At 40.8% G+C, this 25,776-nt stretch overlaps 2 non-coding genes across 2 annotated transcripts; one reads left to right on the forward strand and one right to left on the reverse strand.

Moving 5' to 3' along the window:
• Window positions 1-21,211: 21,211 nt before the first annotated feature.
• On the forward strand, window positions 21,212-21,283 carry TRNAW-CCA (transfer RNA tryptophan (anticodon CCA)). The gene has a single exon. It is a non-coding gene; the product is annotated as a tRNA-Trp (tRNA).
• Window positions 21,284-21,781: 498 nt separating this feature from the next.
• TRNAV-CAC (transfer RNA valine (anticodon CAC)) lies at window positions 21,782-21,855 on the reverse strand. The gene has a single exon. It is a non-coding gene; the product is annotated as a tRNA-Val (tRNA).
• Window positions 21,856-25,776: the final 3,921 nt, after the last annotated feature.

Consider the following 25,776-nt stretch of genomic DNA (forward strand, 5'->3'; position numbering starts at 1 on the left):
AGACAAGTTTGTCGCTATTTAATGATTTTAACGAGTCTAACGACAAAGACAACTCGGTCCCTTTTCATTTTTAGAGAGTCTGAAAAGGTACGTAAAGATAACTCCAAAGTTCCTTTTTCGTCATCTAATCCCTTAAGTCTGAAAAAGTATAAAACAATACAGAAGGGATGAGTTTTTGATATTTTTAACGAGCCGAACAAAACAAGCGCTCGATCTTTTTGTGCAATAATCCCTCAGGTCCAAAAAGATTAAAATCTAGAGGAGGGATAGCACTTCCGGTCGCTTTAACGAGCTGGAAGGCCAAAACTCGGCAATCTTTTCATATTTTACGAGTCAGATGAAAAGAGCTTAAAGAAGACTCGTCTTTTGAGGAACGAGTGATAAAATGGGTTAGCAGCTGATTCCAGGTACAGGTTGGAATTTTCCAATCACGGCAGTGTCACAAGGATGGCTAGTGAAATCACTCTTCGCAGCTATTCCTCAAAATGGGTAAACAATCATATGGAGGTGAACGATCGGCCAATGGAAAAGTGGAGGTGACTGTGCAAACACGACCAAGGCTTTAATGGCTGATAATGTTACATTCACAATGGTTATTTACCGGGTAGTGGTTCATTTTTTATTTTAAAATGAGCTTAAACGCTGGTGGAAACACTTGCTCATTGCTTATGTTTATTTTTTAACGAGCATGAAGTCCGCGTTAAAACTGCTCGGATCTTGCGTTTATTTTTTAACGAGCATGAACTGTGTGCTAAAACTGCTCGATGATAAGTTTGCATGCCCCCAGCATAATAACGCAAATCGAGGTGCATGCATATTGGTCACTATTTAAGCATAGTAACGCTTGAGGTATAACCCATTGCGAGGTTGCGCCAGTGGAATTCCATCGTAATCCATTAACTCATAAGCTCCTTTTGCTAATACTCGTTTAACAATATAGGGGCCCATCCATAAAGAATTAAACTTACTTGCTCCCAATTTATCGGATTCTTGGTCGTAAAGCAAGACCAAGTCACCTTCTGAGAAGACACGGGGTTTGACATTTTTGTCGAACTGCGCCTTAACTCATTTCTTATGGGCTTCGTTAGCCAAAGCGGCATCACGACGGGTTTCATCCAATTGGATTAATTCCAAGAAACGAACCTCTTCTTCTGAAGTTCCGGGGAGGAGATCGATTGCGAGTTTAAGAGACAAAATTTCGCACTGGACTGGTAAGACTGCCTCCAGGCCATACACCAGTTGGAAAGGTGTGAACCCGGTCGCATTCCTTACCGATGTTCGGTAAGCCCACAAGGCCGAGTACAGGATTAGGTGCCACCTTCTTTTGTGAACTCCGATCATCCTTTGCAACATACGCTTCAGGACCTTGTTGATTGCTTCAACTTGTCCGTTGGCTTGCGAATAATACGGGGTAGAGCTGTCGTGAGATAGCCCTAGCTTGGCAGCTAATTCAACCATCATGTGATTGCGAAAATGCGATCCATGATCTGTAACTATAGCCTGTGGTACGCTGAACTTGGCGACTACATGATTGAAAAAGAAAAGGGTAGCTGTTTCACTAGTGTTATCTAATGTAGGCATCGCCTCGGCCCATTTGGTAAAATAGTCAATGGCGACTATGATATACCCATGCCCCCCGGTCAAGGTGGGGTTACATGTCATGAAATCGATGCCCCATTTGGCAAAAGGCCCAACAGCAACTATTGGCTGTAAAGGTGCGGGTGGTCTTCTGGTTTTGCTATCAAAAATTTGACAAGCATGGCAACTTCTGACTGCGATTATGCAATCTTTGAACATGGTTGGCCAGTAGTATCCTGCTCGTAAGATTTTTTGTGCTGTTGCATATCCAGATTGATGCCCCCACACGCACCTAAATGACACTCATTCAGGGCTCTTTCGGCCTCCTCATGGGTGAGGCACCTCCTCAAGACTGTATCGAAACCATGACGGTAAAGCGTATCACCGACGATCATGTAGTCTTTTGCTTGGTATCGTATACGTTTCTGTTCAGAGTGAGAGGTGTTAGGCCTGAACTTTTGGGTTTGGAGATAAATTATTATATCTCCATACCACTCATTGCTTGTAGATATCAGAAACAAATTCTCGTCCACGATTGATTCTTCGGATGTTTCATCGTTGGACGACGATGGGAGATCGCACAATAATTCTGCGAAAACTAGAGCTTTCTTTGATTTGGACTTTACAAATTCCAGATCAAACTCTTGAAGGATCGCTATCCATTTTGAATATTTGCCCCCCAACAATTGTCGCGACAATATATAAGTCATGGGGTTGCAATCTGATAAAATGGTAGTTTTCCGAAAGAGGACATAATGTCGAAATATTTGAATCGCTTGAACAGCTGCAAGCGCTAGTTTTTCAACATAAGAATATTTGCTTTTTGTATCATTTAAGTTTTTACTTAAATAATATATAGGGTGTTCGATTCCGTCGACTTCTTGAACTAAGACCATTGCGATGGTCGTATCCGCTGTAGCCAGATACAGGTTAAAATCTCTTTGATAGTCCGGGGCATACATTAATGATGCTTTTACTAGAGAATCTTTCAGAGCGTCAAAGGAAGATTGCGCCACCTGGTCCCAAACAAAAGGTACATCCTTTTTCAAAAGACAAGTATAACCTTTAGCAAGTTCTGCGTAATTTGGAATGAACCTCCTCAGAAAGTTTGCTTTCCCTTGGAGTTTCTGAATCTGAAGCAAATTTGAAGGTGGAGGCAAATTAATGATTGCCTGAACCTTGCAAGGGTTGAGACAAATCCCATCCTTAGAGACTACAAATCCAAGTAAACGACCAGAACCGACGCAAAACACACATTTGTGCGGATTGAGTCTTATCTTGTAGTGTCGGCAACATAGAAATATCGCTCTTAAATGCTGCGGATGATCAGTCTGCTTTCGCGAATGAGCCGGAAGGTCGTCGAGATATGGTTGAACGATGTTCTTGATGTCATGGAAGGCATAATTCATTGCCCTCTGAAACGTCGCCCCTGCGTTCTTTAAACCAAAGGGTAATTTTCGATAAGCGAATGTGCCCCACGGACAAATGAATGCAGTCTTTGACTGGTCCTGTGGGCGGATATTTATTTGATTATACCCGGAGAATCCATCCATAAATGAAAAGATTTCACATCCGGCGCATTCATCAATTATCTGGTCGATGAAGGGTGTAGGGTAGTTGTCTTTCGGACAAGCTTGGTTTACATCCCTATAATCGACACACACTCTAATTGTCCCTTGTTTCTTCATAACAGGGACAATATTCGATACCCAATCGATTAGAGGAACCGGGTAGATGAAACCAGCATGGAGAAGTTTTTCAACTTCTGCCTTAATGGCAGTGGCTTTCTTGGGGTGCACCTGCCGAAGCCGTTGTCTTACTGGTTTGACATCAGGATACATCTTAATTTCGTGTTCAACGATACTCGAGTCAATGCCTAGCATTTCATCATATGACCAAGCAAAGACATCTCTGAACTCGCGAAAAAGAGCGTTATATATTTCCAGTTCTGAAGGTGAACAACCTTTGCCGACATAAATATTCTCTACAACTTTTGTTTTAGTCGAGATATTTATGGCTATAGTCTCTTCAATATTGGATAAGTTTTGCTCGGAATCCACCGTATTTACAGTATTTGATAGGAATTCAAAAACTGAAGGGTGATAAAGGTCATGTTGAGTATCTTCTTCATAATCCGAAAGAAGGGAACGATGGTGGCAATCATTCCATGGTGTCCCCTCAATCAACATTGATTGTAGGATTCCTTCGTCAGTCCCATGTACTTTCGACCAAGGATCTAATGGGGTACCATATTCTCTAGACCTATCTACCCAAACGCTTGATGAGCGTTGATTTGGGTTCGCCTCCCATGCCCGAAACATTGATTGCTACAATATTTCTATTGGGCTTGGGGGCAAAACCATTGCATGATCCATGTTAATATCGTCTTCTGAGATCTTCGTGGAAGATATCATGTTGCAGGCTCCTACCAACGCTACTTCTCCTATATAGATGGGAGGTGGAAGTGCGAAAGTTCCCATTAATGTGGGGTCTTTCAGTAGGCCTACTCCGATATTTTGAAGCGAGTGGTTGCTTTCATGGATCATGGGAATGCTTCCTGTAACTTGTGAACCATTAGGGAGGAAGTTTTGTTGGTCGACGATCGTAATCCCTCCTTGAAAAGGGAATGCGATCTTTCTAAAATAGGTCGACACTACAGCTGCCATGGCATATATCCACGGTCTTCCCAGTAGGATGTTGTAGTCAAGGTTCCCATCGATGACTTCAACATCTATTTCTACTGTTTTTCCCCCTAGTTCAACCTTCAAGTTATTTAGGATACCGTACGGGGTGTACGTCCTTCCGTCGAATGCTTTTAATGTCGTCGAAGATCGCGACAAGGTTGGAGATCCTAGAGTTTTCCAGCAACTCATCGACATAATACATGTAGATGCCCCCTCATCAATAATTGTTCGGTGAACAGTTTTGTTGAGGGCTTTCACTTGAATAAGGAAAGCTAGTTGAGCTGGTAACTGAGGATCGTATCCTTTGTGGTCGAAGGATACAAGATTGGAATCCTTAGGATCGACCCCACCAATAGCCGATAACAAAGACTGCCTTTGGGATGGACAATTTTGTATTACTTCAAGAGTCGACATAGCGGATGGCGATTGGGCCAAATCTTCCACTATATTATAATGTTGCGCCGCTCTGGCGCGAGGATTAAACGTCGACTTGTGTACTACTCCCTTTGGCGGTTTTATTGTTAATTCAGGAATGATGGGCAGTACAACTTCTGTCGAAGTTGTTGTCGAACTACTTGGTTGATCTTTACCTTTGTCGTTCGACAGCTGCGGATTCCCGTAATCTTTGTTCCTTGTCGAAATCAAAGCATCATTTTGTTGCTTGGAGATCGACAACATTAGCACTTGCGACGGGGAAGCATTTCCACTATCAACCAGATTTTGACCTGGATTGGGAAACGGATCAGTTAACACAGCTGAGGTTTGCGAACTTTTGAAGAACCTTTTAAGCTCAGCTTTGTATGGACAATCGGCTGTCCAATGATCCTCGTCACATATCATGCATGGACTTTTTGGTTTCCCTTTCCGAGGAGGGTTTGAAGAAGTTTTTTCAGGGGATGACTCACCTTGTTTCTTCTTCTTCCCTTTGTTTTGCTTCTTCTTGCTTCCTGGTTGATTGGTTTCTTTGCCTTTATCTGCTGACATGGCATTTACTTCCGAAGCAAGAATTTCTTCTTTTGCATTTTGATCTGAAGTCTTACGGGCTTTCTTAGACGAAGCCTTTGTCGATTTCGCGTTTGCCGTGCCAATCACACCATCGTCGGCATGAGAGTCACTATTTGATTTAGGAGGAGGAGGAATTGAAAATTCCGGTCTAGGGGCGTCGGGTATTTTGTCGTAGAGTGTGCCAGACTGAGTATAGACTAATTCTAGATATTGTGCACGAGCAATAACTTGCTCCTCCGTTACGACTCCCCCCTTGGCCACATCTTCCGTTATGGCAGGAAGTAATGACTTGATAAACCATTTAGCTAATAGCTGATCGGGAATGTACGTTTTCAACATCCTACGACGACGACACCACTCATGTATATGATCAGATATGTGAGTGGCTGTTGTCTGTTAGAAGTTGGTTAAGATTTCGGTTCCCGTTTCATACCTTATCCGTAATTGAAAATGGATCAAGAAAGTCGTGGCTAGGGAGTTGAAATTGTCGAACGAGGCTCTAGGTAATTCAATATACCATTTTGCCGCCGGACCCGTTCACGTCCTCTGGAAAAGGCGAAGCCTTATCGAATCATCGTTTAGGGTGTTTGATGAACACCACAGATGAAATGTCATCACGTGATTCGATGGGTCTTCGCCTGGATTTCCATTAAATTTAGGAATGTCCGATGGAAGTTTGTGAGGAATCGCTGGCCACCAAGGGGCGTAAGCAATTGGATCGTTCGTTAACCGGTGTAAATCGGGTAACTCTAAAGTTGCCACGAATGGTAACTTTTGATTCAGGTTAGGTGAAGCATACCCAGGATATGATGGAATTGCCTGAACAGTTGGCCTTTGCATACCAGCATAATGTAATTGATGTTGGTATGACTGATATGGTTGGTGGACTTGACCACTGTAAAGCGGTTGGTTTTGACCGTTTTGAATGTACGGTTGTCCACTATTCGCAAAGATCTGCTGCTCAGAACCTTGGTACACTTGCTGGAATTGTGGTTGTTGGTATTGCACCAGCCACGGTTGTGAAGCCATGTTCTACTGCGCTATACTAACCAGCGGACCAAGATGTGGGGTAATTGTACCCGTTTGGACCTGTGTCGCCCCACCAGTTGGCGATTGTGGTTGAGTCACAGGGTCAAGGGGTTGTTGCATTACGACCTGAGAAATTTGAGGTTGACATACAACAGGCATCGTTTGAACTTGTGACACTGTTACAATAGCTGGTGTTGTCGGGATGTTCGACATAGGTACACATTGTTACATAGAATACACAACTCTTGGTTGTTGGGGTAGCATAGGTACCCAACCACTTGTCGTAACTCCAGTATAACCTGAATACTGTTGAGAACTCCCGTATGGATATCCTCCCGGAGGGGGTAATGAAAGGGCATACTGCCCCCCATACGGTGGTAATCCGGAACTCAAGGGGATTGGTTGCCCTTGGGGACTGAATGGCCCAAATTGACCTCCATAGGGATCAATTTGTCGAGTCTCAACATAAGAGTTGCCAGATATTATTCTGGAGGAACAAACTGGAACAGACCACACTGTCGAAATAGTCCCTGGGTGGACTCCTTCTAGCGGTTGTGAGCTAGTTGGGACAGATGGTATGCCAGCAAACATTGTCGGAGTGACGACAGGGAGTTCTGTTATCGTTGTGTCATTCGACACAGTCCTAGATGTTGACGGTTGTTCAGACATTTTGAGTCTATCCAATAGATTGCCTAGCGATTCTACAGGAACTTCCACTGGCGATAGACTAACTTCTAATGTAGAAGGAAACAGAGTGACCCCTACTCCAAAATGTGTTGGAGTACTTGCTTGCGGATCTTCTATAATTTCCTCTATCACAATTAAACCAGGTGGAAGAGGAAGACCGTCAGGTCCGTAAAATATTTCTGGTGCCGAAGAAGGGGTTGATTCGACAGCGACAGTTGTTTGAGGAGCAAGACTCTCTGAACCGGTCGCAGATGGAATTGGTTCAGTAATGCAAGTATTTGCTCTCAGACTAGGATCAGTGTCACTGTCCCTCTGTGGCTGTTGAACTTCTTCTATAGAGGCAGGGTTTCCATAAATGTTTGGAGTAACCGGAATCTCGGATGTCGTCGAAACACTTGTTCTAACTTTGATAGGAGATTTCGAACCGGTTAAACGAGTTCGCTTTGTCCGTACTATTTTCGATTCCGGAGACAAAGACGGTTGACTCGTAAGCCTCCGCAAACGACGGGGTTTCAATTGACTTTCTTCCACGATTGTGGATTACTCGATCAACCAAAATACAAAAGGGGAAAATGTGTTTCCGAACTAAATGAATTTTTAGATGCTTTAGACACAACTTGCTTTTTCACTTTTAAAGAGTCGAGAAAAAGCTAAAGATGACTCTAGTCTCCTTCGATGTTTTAACGAGCCCGAAGTGACAAATGCTCGGATGGACTTTTTCTGTTATAGAGTCTGAAAAAGGCCAAAAGAAACTGCTCTGGAGTTCTAGGCAGAGGGTGTGCCAAACTTTTCGCAAAACCGCAGAATACTTTTTAGGGTACGGGCTGTCGATCTTCCTGAATGTTGTGTTCAGTGCATTGCGATCAGTAGGGCGGCTGACACGGCTTCCTAAGGATAAAGGTTTTATTCCTATAGGGGTCTCCCAATATATACGCGACGGTACGTGGGAGCACAATCCGTACTGGCGCTATCGTCCCTCAGGAGGAATCACCCACTTTCAACGAGATCGACAGTCACCAGGCTTTACGACGCTGGAACACGTCTCTAGCCTAGACCTCTATGTTGTGCGTTATGTTGCAAAGCATTGTTAAGTTCATTCAGTTTATTTTAGGTTGATCTTTTTAGAAGTTTGCCTTTCTGGATCACCACGAGATGTATGATACAAGTCCTAAATGCAGTCTAAAGATGATAAGCAAGCTTTATATCTTTTCAACTTTGAAAATCCTAGCTACAAAGGGAAAAGAAAGACACCATCTTTTCTCAAAGAGCAATCAGCACACTCTAATGCACTTTCCCTAAATCAAGCATGCAAACTATCAAGATGCAAATGCACAATGCAGGTGTTTGTTTTCTGCTTTCTTAGTATTGATGCCTACAAAGAAAGCTTTTTGTACAACTTTGAATTTGCTTTTAAATGACAAGTACAAACAAGTTTACTTTTTTGAAATCAGAAAGGGTAGAAGAGAATACAACACTTTACGACTTTCGAAATGAATACTTGTTTCGACACTTAAAAGAGACAAACTCAAACCAAAAGCAAAAGTAAATGTATAATCAACTGTAAACAGCCAATGAACTCTCTCCTAAGATCACAATCGACAGATCTGAATCAAGGGCTACAGGATGATTATTTCACTCATGCAAAGGAAAACTGTAAATGACGCCACAAACACATAAAAACACTCACATTCTTTTTGTACAAAAGGAGGCGGAATTTAAGCAGAGAAAAGGAGTTATCAGACTGGTACCTATGCTGGTTACAGGCTGCAAAAATCAGAGATCAAAACAGGGCAAAACAGAGCAGAGAACCCCAGCTGCACAAGGCCAAATTGGTTCAGCGCAACCTCAACACAGGGGTTTTGACATTCAGCGCAGGTAGCCTTCACGGGACCTGCGTTGAAATGCAGAACCTCTTCACAGGGGTCGCGCTGAAGGAGAAATGAGAGTTTCTCACTGGGTTCTGGGTCACAGATTGCTGATTAATCAACGGTTTCAGGCCAAATAAAAGCAACAAGCAAGGTACAATCAAAGGGATGATTTGAGGGGGGTACTAAGATCTATCACAAAGGATCACCAAATCATTTGTGAGTCCATTGTTCAGATCATAGACAAATCCAGTGATTGGATCAAAGCAGCAACTGTCTACTTTGCATCTGAGAAGAGCAGATGCAGTTCGATTGTTGTTGTTGAGTCTATGAAACAAACAATGATAGAGACACAAATAAAATGACTAAACAGATCTCCCCAGTGGAGTCGCCAATTTGTTGTGGGGAAAAATGCCTATGCAGGACGATCCTATCCACCTAAGGTGTGACAGTGCCTTAGCAACAAACAAAGACAGCTATTCTAGTATTCTTCCTTTATGAATTAGAATGAAGAGAGATGGACGGACTAACCGGTGTCTTCCGTTTGTCCCTCGATCCAGTTCCTCTTCTCTTTGAGAGTTCTCAGCTACTTGCCCTCTCGCTCGCCCAGCTTCAACAGGTCTCTGCAAGATCACAAGAAGAGAACACTACACAAGACATGGATTCATATTCATAACTAGTTCAGGATTAGAAATAAACTAAACATACTAATGCAATCATACATCAAAGATACATCAGTATATAGGAGAAACCAAGATAGCTTTATTGATGAATAACAAGGTTCAGGAAGAGATACAACCCAGAGGGCTCCAATCCAGCATCTCCTTCCCAGCAAATGGAATTCCTATCTTCACCTCCCTTCAAAGCATTAAGCACCCAATGATTCTGATCTCAAACCAACAACAATTCTTTGCAATAACAAAATTCCAGCCCCCTGATCTCATGGAGGAGAGATCCATATATAGATGTTTGGAGAGAGGATGAGTCAGCTTGAGATCTGACTAGTGTCCTCTCCCTCTGTCAGTTCTTGATTCCACTTGGAGGTTCTTGCTTCCACTTGGAGATTTGGAACCTCTTACTCATCATAGTCGAGTTCACTGAGGCAAGTGTCATTGAGGAATATTTTGGAAGCTTCCTGGGCCTTGACACCTTGAAGAATGAACTTGCCACTTGTCAACTCTCGTTCAGCGCACCTGGGTAGTGCTTCTACCTGTGTTGCAGTGCAGGTAGCCAGTGTTGACTTTGACATTCAGCGCAGATAGCTAGTGGAGCCACTGAATTGATCCTGAAATGACTTTTTTTTGAGCGGTTTCTGGTGGAGAACTTCTGTGAATTGCTGTGGTTTGTTAGCCTTGTTCCTCTAGGGGTAGGAAAAACATGTTTAGGGACTTTGGATCCCTTAGATTATGGACATTTCATGCTCAATGCTGTAAGGCACAAAAATGTCTATAACAGCAGCATCAAATCGGCTATCCTCTCTCAAAGCCTCAAAGGTCTAGCTTTCCACCATGCTCCCTCCTTTTCTCACCAGCAATTCGTAGACGATAATATGTTATTCGGTCATCCATCTGTTCAAGAAGCTCGATCTTTCAAATCAATACTTGCAAACTTCTCGGATGCTTCAGGAGCTCTCATTAACAAAGTTAAATCTCAGATATTCTTCTTTAATACGCCTCCCCCCACCCAAAGAGCCATTGCCCGTATCCTAGGCTTCACCATTGCTTCCCTTCCTTCTAAATATTTGGGTGCTCCTTTAATTGCCTCGGCTCTCAAGCATTCCTCCTGGAAAGACCTTTTAGAAAAACTTGAAGCCAGATTGTTCCTATGGACCCACAGAGCTCTTAATATGGCTAGTAGGTTAGTGCTAATTAAAGTTGTTCTACAGTCCATGCCTCTTTACCTTTTTTCCATATTGGCGGCACCTAAGTGGGTTCTCAAAGCAATAAAACAGCTTCAGCGCAATTTCTTATGGGGAAATTCGGGTCCAAATCGAAAGTGGGCTCTAGTCAAATGGGAGAAGGTATGTCTACCAAAAAAAGCTGGAGGCATTGGGCTAAGAGACCCAGAACATAGCAATATGGTAATGGGGGCCAAAATCTGGTGGAGATGGCTCTCAAATCCCAACACTCCTTGGGCCTCCCTATGGACAGCGAAATATGCAAGAAATACGCCCATAGAGGAGAGAATTAGAATGTCAGAAGTTAGTAAAGGATCAGTCATCTGGAACTCGGCCATTCAACATCGAAATCTAATACAAAAGCATAGCTTTTGGGATGTGAAGGACGGCCACACAGCACGGTTTTGGGAAGACTCATGGCAGCAGCTTCCAAACCTCAGAGACACTATCCCGGGCCTCCCAGATCAAGATATAAATCAGTATGATAAGGTGAGTCAATTTTGGGACTCACACACTGCTCAAGAACACAGAAAGTGGAAAGAAGCTAGTCATATAATACCTCACAGCCTGGAGCAAACTCAACTTTCTCTTTCCTCAGAACTTCAAAAGGGGATACAAGGAAAAGGGCACTTTCACCACCAGAGAATCTTACAAAATCATCATCAAAGACAGGGTAATCAGAGATAATTTATGGGATAAGATATGGAATTCTTTTATATGGCCGAAGGTTTCTACTTTTCTGTGGCTTCTGTCTCACAACAGGATTCTCACATGGGACAACCTCAGGAAAAGGAACTTCTCTGGGCCATCCATATGTCCCAACTGCAAACAGGAAGAGGAATCAGCATTACATCTTATGCAAACCTGTCAGCTAGGAAGGAAATTGTGGGAAAAGGTCACATTCCGCTGTCAAAAGGAAGGCAGAGTGTATGGGGACATTAAAGGAACCCTTCGCACCTGGAGCCAAGAGCCATATCAAAGCAAACTTTTAAACACACTATGGCAACTCATACCGGGACTACTAATGTGGAATATATGGAAGGAGAGAAACAGAAGGATCTTTAAAGATCAATCGCTGTCGATTGAGCAGATATGGACTGGATTGCACCAAAATATTAAAGAAACTTTGTCTATCAAAGCCTGGTCCCAATTATAACTCCTCAAAGCATCGGGATCCTCCAGCAAGATGGACTCCACCGCCAATCAATGTGTTTCAACTTAACTTTGACGGAGCTTCGAGGGGTAATCCTGGGAAAACAGGATTTGGTGGAGCCATCAGAAATTACCAGGGTACTCCCCTTCTAACTTTTTTTGGCTCAATTGGATGGAACACCAACAATGCAGCGGAACTGGAAGGATTATGGAGAGGGCTTAATCTGGCGCAAGAACGAGGTTTCTTTCCTCTTATTGTGGAAGGGGACTCCCAAATTATCATCACTATGGCCTCAAAACTTATGCAGGGATCCCCCATTCACAAGGTCAGCAGCAGCTGGAGAATGGCTCCACGACTTGAGCTTCTCAATCAATGGCTTTCTCATCACCAAGCAATCTCCTTCAAACACATCAGGAGGGAAGGGAACAAGCTGGCAGACTTTCTTGCTAATTTAGGAGTGGACATTGGAATGGAATTCTTTGAAGGCTCTCTATCTAGCATAGCTTCTGAGAACCAACTCTCTAACTTCCATACCATCGTAACAAATGATATGCAGTCGAAGGAAGATTCACACCCGGATGCGGGTGCATTAATAACGTGTTAATCGCACTGCATGCGACTTGGGCAGCTGTCATTCTACTTAGCTGGCTCTGGCAGTTCGTGGTATGTGATCTACAGGCATTTATGGATCATTGGGCTCGAGGTCTGCAGGTAAGTGATTTTATTATGGCGCGCCTTAATCACGGTTCATTTGCTCCGAGTTCTTCAGGTATTGGCATTTTGGTTCTCCTCTGTTGGTTATGCCCTCAGCGCCCCTGCGCAGCTCAGGGAATTTGGAAGCCCCCCTGGCTTCATAACCGGTCTCAATCTGCCTGCTTCTGGTATATGGTTCTGGTTTTCTCCGCCGGTGTCCGGTGTATTGAGTTGGTCTTCTCCGCCTGCGTCCGGTCTACTGATTTCGTCTTGCCCGTCTGTGTATGGTGTATCGATTCGGTCTTTTCTGCAAGTGTCTGGTTCGTGCATTGGGTTTATTCTGTCTTTGCCTGGTTTTTTCTTCTGGTCTATTCCATCTATTGCGAGCTTTGCATTTGGGTCTACTGTACAGAGGTCTGGTCCTTGAATTGGGTTCAATTAGCCTGTGTCTGGCCGCTTTACTCCCACCTTCAGTCTCCCTGCTCATTCAAGCTGCCGATTCATTCTGTAATGGCCCGACGTCGCGGCATCCCCAGGCGTGGTAGTAATTCAGGCTCTCGTGGAGGTTCTCGGGGTCGTGGTGGCTCTGCCCCTCAACGCATAACTCCGTTAGCCTCTGCCTCTCCATCCTCTCCGCCCTCTGACCATTCTAGACCCACCCTGAACAGCTCCTTTCAAACGACCCGGTTCAAGTTCAGAAGTAGGCTCAATAAGCCTCTCATCTCAGCCACTATAACTGTTATCTTCTCGGAGGAGGAAGATGAGCTTACAAGCTCGGATGAAACCTCCAGGGCACAGTCTCAATCTCAAAATTCAAGTGATTTTCAGGGTGACTTGGCTGGAGTCGTCCTCAATGACTCTGCCGTGCTGCACGAGGAGGGCCATCAGGAAGACATTCAACCCCAGCCAGCTTCACCTCAAGAGCAAATTATTGCTTGTGAGCCTGCGCGCCTCTCTGGAAGTGTTCTGAATCTTGTTCTTCCTCCAGAAGGCAGCAGGATGGAAGCTGAAGACGATGTGATGGTAACCTGGGTTAGCTCCCCCAACCAAGCAAACGAGAACGCGATAGGCTCTCCTCCGCAGGTTTAATCACTCCTAGCTCCAGCGTCATGACAGCAAGTTATCTTTTGATTTCTGGTATTTGTGTGAAGTTCCCATTGTGCATGGATTCTTTTCATATCAGCATGAAATTTTACAGTCTCCAGGACATAATTCTGGTTTTCAATCTTTTTGTAATAGTGATTGTAAAGGACAGCATTTTTGTAAATGATCAGCTTCCTCTAAAGCTTCGATCTCATATAGCTCAGTTTAGTTTTGGGTCTCTCAAGCTTACCATAATTCTCACTTCCATGATTCTCATTTTTGTAAAAGGAATGCAGTGTGCTACCTGCAACAGTCTTTTTGGTCGAGGGCAGGCTACAGCCCCCTCAGAGGTTCAAACCTCTTTGTAAATATTTTTTCCTTTTATCTTTTAATAGAATAGTCTTTATACAGAAAAAAAAAAAAAAAAAAAAAAAAAAAAAAAAAAAATCACCAAAAATTGGCAAAACTCCTTATCGAATTGTTCACTCACAAAAATTAGGAAAATTACATTCCTCCCTGCCAAAAATTGCTCGTCTTCAAGCAATATCCTACTGCTCCAAGCGTTGGCCTAGCCAATTCCAGGGTACCAAATGTGCCACTAAACCACTCCTCGTTGTTGAACATCCTACCATACTAGTGACAATCCCCCTGTCAACAATGAATCACCAGATTCCAGTGGAATATCTGAATGATCTCCCCCTATAGAAAGCAGCTCACCCCTCAGGGTAGATGAACCACAAAATCATGTTGTACCCAGATCCCATGCTAATCTCAGAAGGGTTCCACCATGCTGATGTTGCACTACTCCGACTATGACAAGCTTCCCTTCATACTCAGACTGTATCCTCCCCTCCCAAAACCTGATGGTGGGATATCTGTGAAGGCCAAGCTCATCCTGTCCGGGTATCTCCATGATGTCTATGTCTACCCATCCACTATCAATCTCAATCCTGAGCAGCAACATGACAAATCTACCTCACCAAATAATGGAGGTTTCAACAATATCCCATGTGTCACACCCAAGGTGAACTAGATCACTCTCTCCCATGAACCTACTCATCATAGAATGGAGTGTCTTATCAATCAACTCAATCCTTGGATCCCATAGCCAGACCTACTGTGGCATAGATCTAACAACTGCTGGAATATGTTTGTTCCTCATCCCTAATCCTTGCATGAAACTGACATATAGGCCCCATATATCATGAACTAATATGATGCATGAAAAACTGCCCTGTTCCTGCCACTGCGTAGTACCAATGACTATTAGAAGCCACATGTGCCAAATAAATACCCCCTAAAGATAACCAACAGATGGGTATCTGATACTCACAATTGACTTAATGTATGCAGACCCATCCCACTCCTGCCAACCATCACCACTGAGTCTTCCATTCGGTGTCTTGATAATGTGCCAATAGAATGTCTGGAGGTCAGACACATACTAGAAAGTTGCCTCAATCGTACACGGTATCCTATTCTCATGCATGGTCCTGACATGCCTTGTGGAAAGAGTGACACATGTCTCCCTCATGACTTGATCCCCAATCATAGGCTCATTGATGAACGATATGTGACCCCTGCAAATGATCACCTTATCCCCCAACCTTTGGTTGTCAACTCATGCACCAACCCAATGCTACCACTGAGAAGTCTCTCCCCTAATGCGTTGAGTGCCATCCCAATATCTCGGGTGAGATCCCTATCCCCAGCTGCATGCGCCCATAGTTTCAAAGGATAACATTCAAATCATTTGTGCCTGTAAGTGATGTATAAGAGGTACATGCATGTGAGTCCCCATGGATACCATCGAGTATTGCTCATCTGCATCCCCGTCGATCCTAGGTGAAGTACACCCAAAGGTATGCCCAGTGTCTCCATCCATAAGTCTCCTTGGAGGCAAGCCTCCAAGACCTTGTTGTGCAACACCATATGCCCCTGCATCCCATCGAGTATACCTGTAGTCCTCAACCTCGAACTGTACCCTACAACCTATCGTTGTACACCACTGGATATCCCATGCTACTATTGTACCATCTTGTATCATCTCGTATCATGCCTGTGTCACTGTATCTGGCTCTCCCCATGTGTACTTGATGCAATGTGAGTCACTCAATGCAACCTAACATGCTACATCAAGCAACCACGCATCTTCATGCTCCTCTACAAGCCACTACCCATCACTGCATACCTCATACAACACTGGATGCTAGGTTCTAAAATTGGGTATGTATGCATCAGGTCACATCCCTCTACATAAGGCTAGACTCTACGAGATATCCTTGTGCACCCCTGGGTACCACTACCTACTGTCGTACCACCTTGCATCATATGTCATCCTGCATGTGCCAATGCATCCACCACTCTATTAGTAATCCCTCCATGATGTGGGCTACATATCCCCATTTCTTTGAAAGACCTGAGCGGTATGACTCCTCACATGCCAATGGGAATGACACTATTGTGTCTATCCTCAGTAGCTCCAATGTCCATTATACCAATGAGAGAGCATTGTCTCCAAGTAATGCCCTGTCTGGTGGTCTGTTGATGCCACCTCCTCCTACTAGCTCCTGCTAGAGTAGGATAATCAACCTGTGACTCCATTCACAATCAATATGCCATGAAAACTCATGAAAGTTGCCTTCTCCTCTACCAATCAATCTTGTCACTAGTGTTGTCAAGAACTGAAGGGGATATGAAAAGGTGTGTGCACCCAACCACCGAGTCCATCACATAGCTGCTACCATGACCTACCTAATCCATGATGTGATGGAGAATCCCATCTAGATACCCACAACAGTCTGGCCCTCAAGCCTCTCTGGTAATCCATAGTGTCTGCTAAGCTATGGCCATGGATGCATCTAACCTCCTAGCGAGCTCCACCAGATACCAACTCAATATCTATCTCCATCCAACCCCAAGGGAAACCTTCCATCCTGCTAAGGATGCCCCCTGCGCAACTCATGTCGCCTCATTTCACCATCCTGGTAAACACATAAAATATGTCGAGGTGACTCTCCCTCTCCCTCTCCAATGTGTACTAGTAACCTTCTAGTGCTACCAACCTGTAATGTCTGAGTAGGGCTGCCCCATCACTCCAATGTGCACTCCAACTGAACCATTAGGGAACCCAACCATTCCCTAACGCGAGTCAGTTTGGCCGTCTCAACACAAACCACTATCATGCCCTCCAACTCCTCATTTTGATGTAGAATGGCATCTCGCACTATCGTGGCCTTCTTTCTCAATGCTAGAAGGCTAGCCCAGAACTGATGAAACTGTGGAGAGTGACTATCTTCTGTAAACTTGGTCACCCCTCTGCACCCCTCTGTATCTTCTGGTACCTCCTCAATGAAAAGTATGCCTCCAGGAACCTCATCAACTTGTTGTGGTTGTTGTGGTTGACCATCATCTAGAAACTGGTTCATAGCACTAGGTACCTCATCAACTGTTGGCATCTCATTAGTAGATGACCCTCCGAGTGTATGCTCTACTCCCTCAACTGAGGTGTCAGCTGGAGCTACCAAAGAGGCCTCCAACAATGGTGACTCCTACGCCACACCGAGTATATCAATGTGCCCCTCACCATCTTGTGTGTCCTCCTGCTCAACCTCCTCTTCGAGCTTCTGACATCTAAAGCCTGGTATCCACCAGTAGAAATTCCTCCTGGTCTCATCCTCTAGCTTTCCTCGTCCTATCCACTCCCTTTGATGGGGTCTGGTGTCCTTTCGGTCAAATCTCTCCATGAGCCTCTATGTGAACTCTTTTTAGGATGTGATACGTACATGACCCAAAGGGATCAACCCTCAGAACTACCATTCCATAGCATCTCCGTCCAAGTGAAAAGTGACATGTCTAATAGCATTTGCCTCCCTCATGGGGTTTAGCCGGAAATATGTGTCTAATTCTTGTACCCATTTTCTAACAGAACTCCTAGCTAAACCATCAAAATGGGTGAGGGTCATTTTTCCTTCAATGATACTCACTCTCCCTTGAGCCATGAGTTGGTCTATAGTTCACCCATCACAGTGCATACATGCCCAAATCTTCCATGATCTTGCTGACTACTCCACAACTAGCCAAAATCATGCTCTGATACCACTGTAATGATCCTAAATAGGAAATACAAGTGATAACATCAAGTATTCTATGCAACAAAATACAAAAACGAAATATTCATCAAGTACCCATAGAAAAATTTCAAATGAAGAACTTTTGAGCCATTTTATTATATTTCTGCAAGTCAAATACAATAGATAGTGGAATGGTGCACCTGGGTAGGACCAAACCTAGCTAGGAAAATGGATGAGTTGAAGGTTGCCTAGCTATTGCACCAATTTGCACTACACTGCCTAGAAAACAGTTGCACTGTTGAATTTCGAATGGTTGGAAAGTGCACTAAAACTGCTCAGAAATTTATATGTTTTTAACCCCGCACTCCTTGGCCAAAACCTAGAAAACCTAGAAGCGAGTTTGGTTGGTTTTGACTTCTGTTTTTTGACCCCCTTGGAGCCTCACACCAGCTATGGCTGCCAAATTCAACCTGCTGGAAATTGCCTACAAATCCCTTTGCAAACTCCTAAAAAATGTTGGGTTCACCCCTGTTATCCAACTCCTAACTTCCCGGATGAACCATTGGCCCCGATCAACTGCTCCCAAACACCATGAAATTTTGTTGAGTGGCCTTTGCGCTATCCCTCTATGCAGAAATGTGAATTATTGGTATGTTGGCTCAGCTAGCTGAAAGCTTTAGTGAAAATGTCTACCCAGTGCTACTACCTCAACTTCCTGACCTCCCGACAAGCAATGGGATCCCTGTTGGTCTCAAACTTCCTCTACGTGATTCCTAAATACCCAGAAATACACACGCCCCTCTTTGTGCTGGTTATTGATGTGTATTGTTGCCCCAAAAATCTTGCAAACTCGTGTAAAAGAGCCTCCCTAGGGTGGGCATGGATGGTCCCCCGATGTAGAGGTTGAGTCTCCCACATGAGACTCGTGGCTAAACAGTCAGTAGACTTGTTAACCAACAAAGCGTATAGATGAGTGTTTGTTTGCAAATGTCAAAGATACCAAATGGAGGCCTCCAAGCTCTATTTATAATTGCTAGTCATGTCCCATGGTGGTCCCCATCTTCCACTAATAAAATATTACTTTGCCGCCATTCTTCATTAAAATAATCATTTCAACTTTTCTCCCACAAAATAATATCACCAAAATTTGGCAAAACTCCTTAGTGAATTTTGCACTCACAAAAAGTGGGAACATTACAACAAAAGATTATTTAAAGAATTTGCTAACAAATAAGTAGGAAAGATATCAAAATAATGAAAAAACCTTCTTAGAATGCATTCCAAAATAGTATCAGAAAATGCAAACAAGAGCTGACCCCAATCATTGAACAACTACACGAAGCAATTTCCTTAGTGAAGAAGGGAAAAACCCCTCGTCTTATTTCACAAGGGATTTTATCAAAAGATGTGAAGATACTATCAAATCTAACTTAAACTTAATTACTAGGTGGGGCTGAAGAGTCCATGATACCAAAGATGTTCGAAGCTTTCAACTCAACATTCCTCACCCATCTCCACCCATATCCCCAGTAAAGAGAATGTAGTTTATTTTGACACTTTTAGGCCTAATTCACTATGCAACACATCCTACAAGATTATATCAAAGCTTCCAGCTTGAGGATGGTGTTCCTTAAATCCATAGAACATGCAAAGTTTGTGGCAGCTAGACAGATCATAGATGAAATATGCTTTTGGTCCAGAAAGGCAATAGCAAATACACTTAGTCAATATAAAAAACCCGTGGGTGTAATGGGTTTCAATGTGTTTCTGTTGCGCATGCCTTGTTACACTAATTAATGGGTTCCATCTAGCTTCTTCAAGGCTACAAGAGGACTAAGACAAGGGTATACAATATTATATCAAAGCTTCTAGGTTGAGGATGGTGTTCCTTATCTGCACGGAACAGGCAGAGTTTGTGGCAGTTAGAAAGATTGTAGACTCAATCTAATTTTCATAGAAAAAGGCAATAACAAATACACTTATTCAATATAAGAAACCCGTGGGTGGAATGGGTTTCAGTGTGTTTCTGTTGCGCATGCTTTGTTATGCTAATTAATGGGTTCCATCCAACTTCTTCAAGGCTATAGGAGGACTAAGGCAAGGGTACCGTCATTGGTGGTAACCTCGAATGACAGGGCTTGCCCCCTTAAATCAGCATTGAAGTGCCAGTTTTGCCCCAAATTTCTGCCCATCGACAACCATCTCATCTTGGAACTCTTAACCTTCACACCTATAACAATTTCATCTTTAGGGATATTACTTATCAGAACCTCATTCCCCCTTCCTTCGCACATCGAAATTTGCAAAAACAAGAAAATAAAAAAATAAAACCCTGGCATCGAACTCTACAAAAACAAGTAAATCAACAAATAAAACTTAACATAAGTCTTGCATTTGATTCTCGAGGTCGATGTGATTTCCATGAGATTAAAGTTTTCCCCTACCTCCTATACTAGACATTCATGGTGTTGATTCACCACATGGCAATATTCTCAGAGGCGAAAGTAGACATCATTTCAAAGAGAAAAGTGCATTTGTGCTATCTCCCCCTCTTGATATGAACACATGGAAGGAAAAGAATTAAAATGAGTTTCCCACAAGTTAAAATTCTAATTTTTTTTGTTAACTATCAACCGACTATTAATCTAACCATTGATTTTTGTTCAATCGTCTAGCATTAAATATGAAGGTGCGGAGGGGTGCTAGGCAGCACCTGGGGAGATTTTCTCAAAGGGAACGTCTTACGACGTAATTATTCAATTTAATAATTAACAATTTTTATTTTTGATATATATATATATATATATATATATATATATATATATAATTGTATTATTATAGATGGATGAAAATATTAAAATATTTATATTTTATTTATATTTATATTTATATGAAAATAGTCATATAAATTAAATGATTTGTAAATATTGATAGGCATCAAAACAATATTTTTCATGATACATTTCACATTTGACAATATTTAAAAAAAAAACATAAAAATCAACTAAGCAAGTTTAAATGCATTTTAAACCGAGATCTAACAAGTGCCAAAAAATATTAAATTTTTTAAGGTGCAAACACTCTTCAAATTTTGCACTTGAAAAAAAATTTGCACTTTAAGAATTTTCATCCTCACCAACCTAATAATACTAGATTATATTTACTTAAAATTAGTTAGAACAATTTTTTAATTCAAATAATAACCAAACTAGATAAATCCAGAATTAATGATACCAGATTATATTTACTTAAAATTAGTTAAAACATTTTTTTTATTTCAAATAATAAAGAAAAAAAAAATTGAAGACAAATTTAAAATATTAATATGTTTTTTTATCTGTAACCAAACTACTCCGCTGGACAGAATGTTGCAAGGTCGCGTGTTCAACTCGCCCTCCATCGTATAATCATCCTATACATATTATTATCACTTAGTATATTACATTTTACCTATTTGCATATATGGATCCGTGGCGCAATGGTAGCGCGTCTGACTCCAGATCAGAAGGTTGCGTGTTCGATTCACGTCGGGTTCATGAAATTTATGACCGTTTTTTTAACTAGAATCCATTTGCGACCTTTGAATTCTTATACATGGCGATTAAAAATATAAATGTCTGAATTCTTATATACTGGAACCGGGGACCTTTGAATTCTTATGCATGGCGATTAAAAATATAAATGTCTGAAAGGGTTCATGATTTCGTTTAGTCCCCGAAATTTGAAATTTATGACCGTCTTTTGACTAGAATCCATTTGGGACCTTTGAATTCTTATACATGGCGATTAAAAATATAAATGTCTGAATTCTTATATACTGGAACCGGGGATCCTGGAATTCATGCACACGGCGATTAAAATAATTCTAGAAATCAGAAAAAATAACCGGGGACCTTGGAATTCATGCACATGGCTATTAAATTGATTCTTGAAATCAGAAAAAATAAAAATGTGTGAGACCGGACTCGTACTAGCGACCTTCGAATTCATTCACGTGTCGACTAAAATAATTCGGAAAATTAGAATAAATTTAATGTCTGAGCCCGGACTTGAACCGGGGACCTTTAGTGTGTGAGACTAACGTGATAACCGACTACACCACCCAGACAAGTTGTTACAAGCTTTTGTGTTATTATTTAACTACATTTTCGGGAGTCCAACCGATCGTACAACATTGCTCCTATTAAATATGCTTTATTTTTCATAACAGAAATTCACCGAAATATGAACGATGAAAATTCAATAAATATTCGACATATTAATTTAAAACAATGAAATGGAAATTTTTTAAGATTTTATATAAACATTCTAGATAACTCGCATTTAATATAATTACAAATATGAATTTAAATAGAGTTGTTTTTAGTATTATTTTTTGGATTTTTTTGGTACTGTTTTATGGAAAAATTTAAGTTGAAATTTTGATTTGATTTGTGTTTTTGACTGTATATATGGATTCAGCACTCTAAAAAGTTTTTAGAGCAATTCGATTGTGCAGGGTTACCCATGAAATTTATGATTTCTTTAAATTCCTTCTATATTTTAGAGAAATTAAATCCAAAAACTTCGAAAAAGTCTCACTGAAAACAATTAGTTAGATAAATGATATAAATATTTATAAAAATAAATGAAAGCAATTTTTGTTTCAATTTTATATTAAAAAATTAAATTGTAATTAAAAGTAATATCTGAGTTTGTGTTTAAGAGTAAGGGTAATTCTTATTAAAATGTATGTTTTACTTGCACATTATTTTAGTGATGATAATAAGAGATTTGGATTTTTTTGCAAATATTATGTATGCTGAAATTATTTTTAAATTTTAAAATATGGTTTAAAATTATTTGAGATTGTTCTAGGGTAGTTTAATTGATGATCAATATATATGACTCTGTGGTAACTAAGAGATATGAGGTTCAAATCTAAAAAATAAGTTGTAGATCCAGTTTATATAAGCTACCAAATTTTATTAGGTTAAATAAATAATTATTTTAAACTAGTTAATAATATATCTTCTTGGTTAAATAAATTAACCACCTAAAACTTAAAAATATATAAAAAGACAAAAAAACTTACTTATGAACCATCAATCAATTTTCCATTGATTTCACAAACAATTTTTCATTGAACATAAAACCTTAAAGGTAATTATTAATGAATTAAATCAATTTTTCATTGAACATAAAGCCTTAAAGGTAATTATTAATGAATTTTCCATTGAGATTGAGAAACTTAAAAAATAGAGGCAAACCATCCTAACCATAAAGAAACAGTGATACTTTTGGTATCATTCTATGTTATAATGATTAGGCATAGTGTATCCATCTCCCTTCTCACCTTTTTCCCTTATCACAATCTAATCTGATCCAATATTACTTCCATTATGTTGAATGCATTTGCAGTGGGAACTAAAATTTATATATATATATATATATATATATAAATTTTAGTTCCCACTGCAAATGTATTGGGCTTATGCGTTAACTATTTTTTTTTTTTGGGACATTTTTGTTTGCAAACTTGCTAAAGTCAAATGCCATTTAATATAGCAATGTGTTTACATATATGCCTTGGCATCTGACCGTAATTTCTTTTTAAATATTTATTTTTTAAATATTCTGTGTTCTTATGTTTGCTAATTAAATGTCATTTTATCTTATTATATGCTTTCTTGTGCATACTTCTATCCCGATGCATTTCGAGCACTTGTGAAACATGAATACATTAAATATCATTCTATGATCATCCTTCATTTCGTAAAAAGGTTTTAAACAAAGAAAAATGTATACATATAACACGCTTAGAGTACATCTAAAATATTCAACAAAATTAGTCAACAAGGTTTCGTATATGGTGAAATTTATCATCAAAATCTAGACCCAAGGAGTCAAAGTCTATACAAACTATATTTCTATAGTTTTAAAATCAATGTTTATTAATAAATATATTCTATATTTGATGAGAAATGTTTTTAGCGATAACCATATCAAAATTTATTTGTTTATGCGTTTCGAACCAGCTAGTGTGGTTCATTCTCAAGACAAAATGAAGAACCAGATCATGGCAACATATTAAATAAAGAGACCCATCATTCAAATGACTAGAAAGAAACGACTAATTTTGACCAAAGGAAACGATTAAAATTGACTAGACTATAACTAAATTTTACTGGACCAAGAGTTAAGAGAAAGTTAATTGGTTAGTTAATTAATTAGTTATTTTTTAGATTTAATAATTTTTATTTAAATCAAATGTAACTAAATATATTCGTCAATCAATAACTAAAATTATTCATGAACCTAAATTGAGAACATTAAAATTTTAATCCTCTATACAACTAAATCAACTATATGTAAAAACCTATATTATCATGGAATAAATTAAGGTAAAATTGAAAGTTTATTAACTAAATAATAAGTTAAATTAAATTAGCTAACTTGTTTATCATGTATATTTATTTAAATAAATAAGTATTATCCTCTTTTAATTTATATAAATATTTATATATGAGGGAGCTAGGATAAAGATTAATAAATGTTTATTAAATAATTAAGTAATATGTTTATTAAATGATTATATTTAGATATATATGTTACTAAATATGATAGTTAGTAAAAATGTTTATTAAGTTTATCTAATTTACATAAATATGTTTATAATTTTTGTTAGGTAAGCATCTATGAGGGATTTGAACCAATGACCTATTGCAAGGAGTGCCTTAACAGTGCACCCATTCACCGTCAATCCAAAACCTCATGGGCTAAGGTAAATATGTTTATAATTTTATTTTTTTTCCTGAAGCAAGAGCTGATCTATTTCATTAAACCAAAAGAAAAGTTACATAATGTACAAAAAACCGGTCTGTTTACATGAACTCAGGAACAAAGGTTTCCCTGCCAATGACAAACCCCCCCCTACACCAGAAATCACCAAACCCATGAGAAACATACTCTGAAAGGCTACAAGAACCCCAACCACTAGGGAAGCTCCGGAAAACTCACGCCCCCCTGAGGAGACAAACGACAACAATCACCCCCAACCATGCATTACGCGCAAACCATGGAAGAGGGAAAATACTCGCCTACAGGATGAGTGGAAATAACCCACTAGGCCCCAGAAAACAACACAGTCAATCCTAACCGTCGATCCGGGCGACTGGATCCAACGGCCAAGAGCCATATCGCGCAACCTAAACGATCGAACGATAGTGTGCGATGGAGGGTGGTTTCCAAATCTTCCACCCTGCCACGTGTTGTATTCCCTATGGAATCACTTCCAAAACTGCAAAACCGTTAACCGCTCAAGAGTCGTGCGATCACCAGAAAACCAACTAGGGCGTGGGTTTTCAGCCCGAAAGCAGAAAGGGGGTAAACTCCAACTGCCGAAAAAAACCAACCTCCCATCCTGCCTATTCTTTCTACTGAACCTGAACCCGAGACTGTGCTTGTTTGGAAATTGACCCAACATATTGCCGTCCAAGAACCTGGGGACATCGGTCAACTTACACCGGGGAAAATTGAGGCTGAACTTGCTTGCCCTCCTTCCAAGTACATACTGAAAGGTAGTGGTTGCTCTTGCAAGGAAAAATCAATTTGTGCTTGTCACCCTGGCCCGATATCGAAAAACTTCTCTGTCCTCTGCAGCTTGTTCATCGCAGAGAGCTTTTAAATGGCTCTGAGGCATCTCCTGCCACTTTCTCGCCATCCCGCATTTTTCTTTGTTCACACCTTGGTTGGACAGTATGTCCGCTAGCTTATTGGCATTTCGACGAACATGGTTGAAACTAATAGTTCGAAGTCCCTGGAGGTGTACTTGAATTCTTTGGTAAACCTGGATTAGTCTCCAGTGATTTGAGACCAACTCCGGTCGAGTACCACAGCTGATTCTTTTCACAGAGTTAATGGTTATCTCTGAGTCCGCTTCTATAATGACATTTGAGCCATGGTTCTGAATCAGAAACTCTAGACATTTCTCCAGAGCCATTAATTCTGCCATATTGTTGGTGGCTCTACCTAGATGGCAGTGGAAGAT

The sequence above is a fragment of the Pinus tabuliformis genome, chromosome 1_2 (assembly GCF_031772625.1).
Source record: "Pinus tabuliformis cultivar Carrire ecotype Pingquan chromosome 1_2, CPIR1, whole genome shotgun sequence".
Taxonomy (NCBI): Eukaryota; Viridiplantae; Streptophyta; class Pinopsida; order Pinales; family Pinaceae; genus Pinus; species Pinus tabuliformis.